Source organism: Pinus tabuliformis, chromosome 7, assembly GCF_031772625.1.
Source record: "Pinus tabuliformis cultivar Carrire ecotype Pingquan chromosome 7, CPIR1, whole genome shotgun sequence".
In the NCBI taxonomy this organism is placed as follows: Eukaryota; Viridiplantae; Streptophyta; class Pinopsida; order Pinales; family Pinaceae; genus Pinus; species Pinus tabuliformis.
This window is the reverse complement of record NC_142293.1, coordinates 555,225,027-555,231,314: the sequence shown is the minus strand read 5'-3', so window position 1 is coordinate 555,231,314 and position 6,288 is coordinate 555,225,027. Positions and strand designations below refer to the sequence as shown.

The 6,288-nt window shown below is 36.5% G+C and overlaps 1 pseudogene; it reads left to right on the top strand.

Moving 5' to 3' along the window:
* Nucleotides 1–3,476, top strand: part of LOC149248579 (putative inactive poly [ADP-ribose] polymerase SRO1) — an 8,549-nt pseudogene extending 5,073 nt beyond the window's left edge.
* Nucleotides 3,477–6,288: the final 2,812 nt, after the last annotated feature.

Below are 6,288 nucleotides of genomic sequence, written 5' to 3'. Positions count from 1 at the left end.
CATGATTAGGGTGCTTGCTAGTGCCTTGTCTGAAGTGACGAATTGATCATCAATGGCCTTCAACAAGTCTCGGACATTTTCATGCTGATCAACGGAACCATGAATACCAGCTGAAATTTTAGTCTTAATGAACATCATGCTTAGACGATTGGATCGCTCCCATCGTTCATAAAGCGTGATGTCCGCTGCAGTGCTGGTATTAGTGAGTGCTGGTGGTTCATATTTCCTAATAGCATAATCTATGTCCATCCACCCCAAATGAAGGAGAATCCTCTCCTTCCAAATCTTATAGTTATCTCCCTTAAGTTCGGGAATGTCACAACGAATTTCAGAGAAATTTGCAGGTTGTACAACTGCATCAAAATTAAAAATCACATGCTTATGTTAAAATTGAGGCTTAGATAAAATTTCATGTTTTACCAATGTAAATCATGCTCAAAATTGAATCTAATGACATAAAAATTGCCTGTGGGCTAAATTTTCAATTCAAACAGATTCAATAAAACTTTATGATAAAACTTATTAATTCATAACTCCTGTGGGTAGGTTATGAAATTTTATCCTAATTAATTACATAAATATAATAAAATTCCTATGGGATAAAATTTATTATATTTAGTCTAATTAATTACAATTTAATGTCTAAATAATCTTTATGTGATCTAAACAATCAAAATATATAATTTTATTTAATTAAAGATGATGTGGCTATTCTCTAATTAATTAAAATTATACGGATCACTAGACATTATTATTATTATTATTATTATTTTTACATAAATTGGATAAACAAAACTTAACCAAAGTAAAAATAATGTTTACTAAAAGGAGCAAGTCAAAATGACATTTTAAATAAACTCCATATAACTGTTTCTTGCAAAAAACTGCCATAAATGTCAGCCTTATGGTAAACAACAGTAATAATTCTTCACAAAATCAAAATTAAAGTTAAATTTAAATTAAATTTCAACAATGCTAAATCTGAACTTCATGCGGAATAAACATAGAATCAAAAAACTGAATGCCCAAATGAGAAATAAACCATTTCTTATTTCTTCTTTAATTACAAATGTTCATTATTATAAATGTAAATTTTACAATAAATATGTAATCAATTATAAAATTTACTTTGCATTGTTGATCAAATTCCCAGCTATTTCCAAAATCTACGACATTCCTAAATCTTTCAATTATAAAATCTAGCTTTCCATAAAGGGAGGATATTCCTGAATCTTGATGATATACTTCACTTTTTAAAAAATTATTTACGAAACGAAATCAGAAGCAGAGACATATTCGAGACCTTAACTTCCCAGCTCGAAACAAAAACCTTTCTGAAAACAAGATTTAAAGGGGGGGGGAACCCACTCTATATACCCAGCTAATGGATGGATTCTCATCCGAAAGCTGTTTGATCCATACATCAAACTGTATGTTTCACCAGGAATAGGTAATATAGTTACTTCAAAAATTTGCGTAATGATAGAACAAAATTACAAACTGGTTAATTATTCAATCCTCTGCTTTCAATACTCCATGGACCTGGTGAAACCGTAACAAGATTCTCTTTTGGTAAAAACTAAAACAATTTCATTCTCTTAAAACAAAAGCAGGGGGCCTGGAACTCTTCTTTAGTCTATTGTTCTACTTATAGGAAATTGAAAGTCGGCAGACTATTCTTTCTTTAGCTCCATTAAATGGAGTTGGTTCTCTAACCTTGTAGTTCATTTTGTAAGTGACATATGGGTGATTTTCAGAACTCATCAATTGTTGTTACAAACTGCCCCTTTGACCCTCACAGCTGTGCAAGAACATGCTCTCATACTACTATGAGATACCCTCCTGCGATATCTCAAAATTTCCCCTTAAAATCTCTGAGATTTAACTGAGTTTTCAATGGCACATTTAGCCAAACAGTTTAATGACACATTGCTGTAGGTGCATATTTCTTGGATTTAATATCAAAATAAGAATACACAGTAATATCAAATGCTCCAGAACTCTTCCAAACAACAATGTATTATATAAAACCAACTCAGAAATAAATAAACTATTGTAGTTGACTGAGAGCAACAATGTAACTAGAAGGCATTGAAACAGTACAGATCTGCCATATCAGAACTAGCTCACAAAATGTCCATTTTGAAAAATCGGGAAAGGAGGCTAGGATCAGAATGTTTAATTACATGGCGTCACATTCAGCATTTACTTTTGAACCTGTAACTTTTAGATGCTGGAAAATTGTTTTGACGCGCAGATAATTTTGAACCTAGACTGTGCTGTTAGTTTTGACTAATTTCCATATAATGATTAATGCGCACAAAAATTACAAATACAAAGCACTTCAAAGTATTCGAATCGCACACCAAGGCAGAGATAAATGTTAATGCTCTGATACCAAATGATAATTTATCAACAACAATTATATATGCAGAAAAAACTTAAAGAATCATTTTAATGCCCAGAAAATAAGTTACCTCCAGCCATTGATAACGTTCTTGCTGCAAACCACAATCCACTTTCTTCTTTACTGAAAACAACGCTCCAGCTTCAATCCAAGCAAAAAAATACAGAAAGTCTGAAGGCACTTCCAAGCTCTGCTCTCTCAGCTAGATGGTGTAAAAACTGAAGGGAATTGAGATACAAGCTTGGGGACCAAACAGATAAATTTATAGCCAAGCTTCCATCAAGCTTCTGATGGCTATGTGTCAGGTGTTCCACAGATCAAGGTAGAGAACTCCAGATGGAGTAATGGACCACTTCAGTAGCTCCCAAAAATAAATTTATTAATTACAGTTGATTTCCTTAATTTAAGGAAATTACTACAGTTGGTTTCCAGAAATTAAGGAAAGACTGCAGTTTACTTCCATAATTGTAGGCAGCAGTTGTTAAAAAAAATTAATGGAGCTTAACAACCGGTTCCTGGGTGGGCTTCGGACGCTTGTGGAATTAACGACTATTGTGGGCACCAATAGGACCGTGTCAGGACAGGCTCGATCACAGACATTTCGAAGGCATGCAGAGAATGTTGTAAGAAATTTCGAAGGCATGTGGAGGATGTTGCAAGAAATTCCGCCTATGGTAATACCGACACGAGGTATGCTTGGCATGGCACCTCTAACAAGGCCATTTCCGGTATTATACTCCACGACTTTGGCCTTCCCAAAACGCCAAAACATGGCACAACATATGGCATTGGTGTCTATTTTTCACTTGAAAATTGTGCCTATATTAGGTATAAGCACATCTACTTGAGCCTTTAATTGAATCTTGTTCAATTTTAGTATAGTTTATTTTTGAAATTTTCTGCATTGACATTACAACATTCTAAAGAATGATCATTTATTCACCATCCTGCAGTGCAACGTGCTCGGATGTTGACGAAAATGGAGAACAACACATGGTGTTGCGCTTGTGATAATGGGGAATATAGAGCAGGTCAAGCACGGTTCGCAACAGTTTCATCCCAACAGTGAACAATTCGATACTGGTGTAGATGATAGTAAAAATCCTAATAATTTCATCCCAACAGTGAACAATTCAATACCGGTGTAGATGATTGTAAAAATCCTAAGCGCTACATTGTTTGGAGTACCCACATGATCATGCATATATTGCCAGAATAGGTTGTCAGATTTACACTATGTGACTAAAACAACAAAAAAACAAAGCTGGATTCTTCAACAATTTTGAGATAAAAATGTTTTAGCACCTACCTTAAAAACTGTTATACTGAACATGGAACACAGGCCAGGCTTCTTCTCTGGTTTCCCTGGATTGTTTGTGAGATTCTGAACACGAAAGCTTTGTGAGATTCTGAACACGGAAGCTCTACTATACTAAACATGGTCTCAGCCGGTCTCCATTTCCTTGAATCGCAGGATGGATGATGAAATGATAAAGGGTTGGGTTGCTGATGAGAGTTGGGTTGTCGATGAGCTGTGAATCGCAGGATGATGAACTGATAAAGGGTTGGGTTGTTGATGAGAGTTGGGTTGATGATGAGCTGTGATGCGAGATGGAAAAGAAGTGTTCATCATGATGGAAGCAGGTCGTGCACAACATAAATCAGAGGCAAGTTGCGTGCATAACAAAAATGAAGCAGGTCGTGCACAACATAAAATGGTAGCAGGTTGTGTGCACAACGTAAATCATTATGGAGCTGGGAGTACCAACCTAAAATGCAGCCATGCTGTTTTGGAGAGACCTAGAGCAATAATGAATGGGTATATGTCAAGTATCGACCTAAAATGTAGCTATGTTGTTTTGGAGAGACCCAGAGCAATAATGAATGGGTAGATGTCAAGTTGACTGAATAAAAAATTGTGTACTAGATGTCAGAAGTACAGTGAAAGTGTAGACTAAAAAGAAAGCAATATTAGTTCAAAAGAAACCTTCGTCCTCCTGTTATGAAAAACCGATGGCGAAAGTTGTTTTCAAATCCTCATTTCCATTAAAAAAATTCGTGTGCCACATTTCAATCAGACAATAAAAGTGTAGATGACTAATTGATTCAAAAGAAGGCCTATCGGCCTTAATATTCTTGAACCATAGGTCATTATTGTTTTGAAGGGGCATTGATTGTTTGATTGAAGAATTCCAGATAGAAGCAGTTGTTGCGAAAGGGGACTTCAAATTTGTAGGGTCATAGGCTGCATGTGAGCAACGAGGATCCTGAATCCGACCCTAGTCATTTGTATGGCAGGGTCGAGGCGGTCAAGCTATTTTGGATTTTACCGAAGACTTTTAGGAGTAGGTGAAAAGTCCGAGTACATCGGCGTTTCCCCAACTGCCAATTTTTGAAGCTAAGGTTAGGGTAAACTGAAAGGATACATTTTTTGTATGGATCGATGGTTGATTTGTCAGCTTCTCTAAGGGGAATGCACATGGGGTAGGAGAGCTCGTACACTGAATTGGAAGGCAACAATGAAGGCATGATTTGGGCAACCACCCTTGAATTCAAGGCAAGGAAAGAAGGTGATAAATATGAAGGATTGCTAGACTTGGTCCCCCAACCTACATATTTTCTAGAAGGATTTGTCATGGAAAAGGTTCAAGAGACATCTAGAAAAGAGGAAGTTAAGGCGTTCTCTTCTAACTTTCCGGATTTAGGTTTCACAGGAATTGATCTTAGTAGCAAAGGATCAAGGCCATAAAAATTTGGGATTTTCAAGGGTTTTTTTTGAGGTACATCCCTCTTCGTTATCATATATGACTCCTTTTATTCCTAGTGTTGAAGGATAAGGCCATTTCACTCACGATCTCCCTAAAGTATATGGAGGTTTCATTAAAATTGAAGGTTTTTAACATCAAGGTGTTTTTTGGAATAAGTTCTTCCACAAGTTGAGGCATCACAACCATCCTCATGAAGTTTCCTTGATGATCTCTTAGTGGGGAAAGAAGGTGAGGATCAAAAGTAAGGAGAAAGTAGATAAAGGGGACAAGAAAAGGAGATCTACAAAGGAGCGAGAGTAGGCTTAAATTCCACAAAAGGCAGGGTGCTAAATATAAAGAGGAAAAAATCCATTGTGTAAAGAAGAATTCTATCCACCCCAAGTTAAAGATGGTATTGGAGGTATATGTTATGATGAAGAACGCTAAAAAATGACAGAAAATACCTTGGTAGGTTGAACAAGGGTTAGAAAGTTTAACATTAATTCCTTAAAAGCATGAGTGGGGATTAATTCCTTCCTCATGCAGATGGTATAATGGCGGGGTTGGGGAAGCTTTCACTTTCCACCCATGGAGGGAAGGGGAGAGGCAGGAATTCACATTTGACAAAAGCAAAAGAGAAGGTCTGAGAGGACTTAGCTGTAGGAAAATAAAAATCCATCCAAGGGTAACTTAGAGAAATGATATCCCCAAGAAGGGTTTCCCAATGAAAATTATCTCCTTCAATTGAATGGGGGTTTAACATGTCCCTCCAAAATACATGCTCTTAGGTGGTTAGTAAATCTAAACAAACCTGATGTTATTTTCCTCCAAGAAACTTTGGGGGACAGGGACCACTTAGCGAAACTATTGGAATCCATTTTTGGTGGATGGATTTTTCTTGGTCCGATGTGTGTGGTCACTCATGAGCTTTGGACATTGGATGGAAATCTAGGAAGATAAAAATCTCAAACTCATGGAGCGTAGATTCAGGTCAAGGCATCAAAGTATTCTTGAAAGAACTTGGCACTTCCATGACTCTTCCTAATATTTATGGCCCATACTTGAATGAGATTGAGTTTTGGGATAATTTCTTCACCAAATCTTTAGTGGCCTCAAATTATCTAATTACAGGAG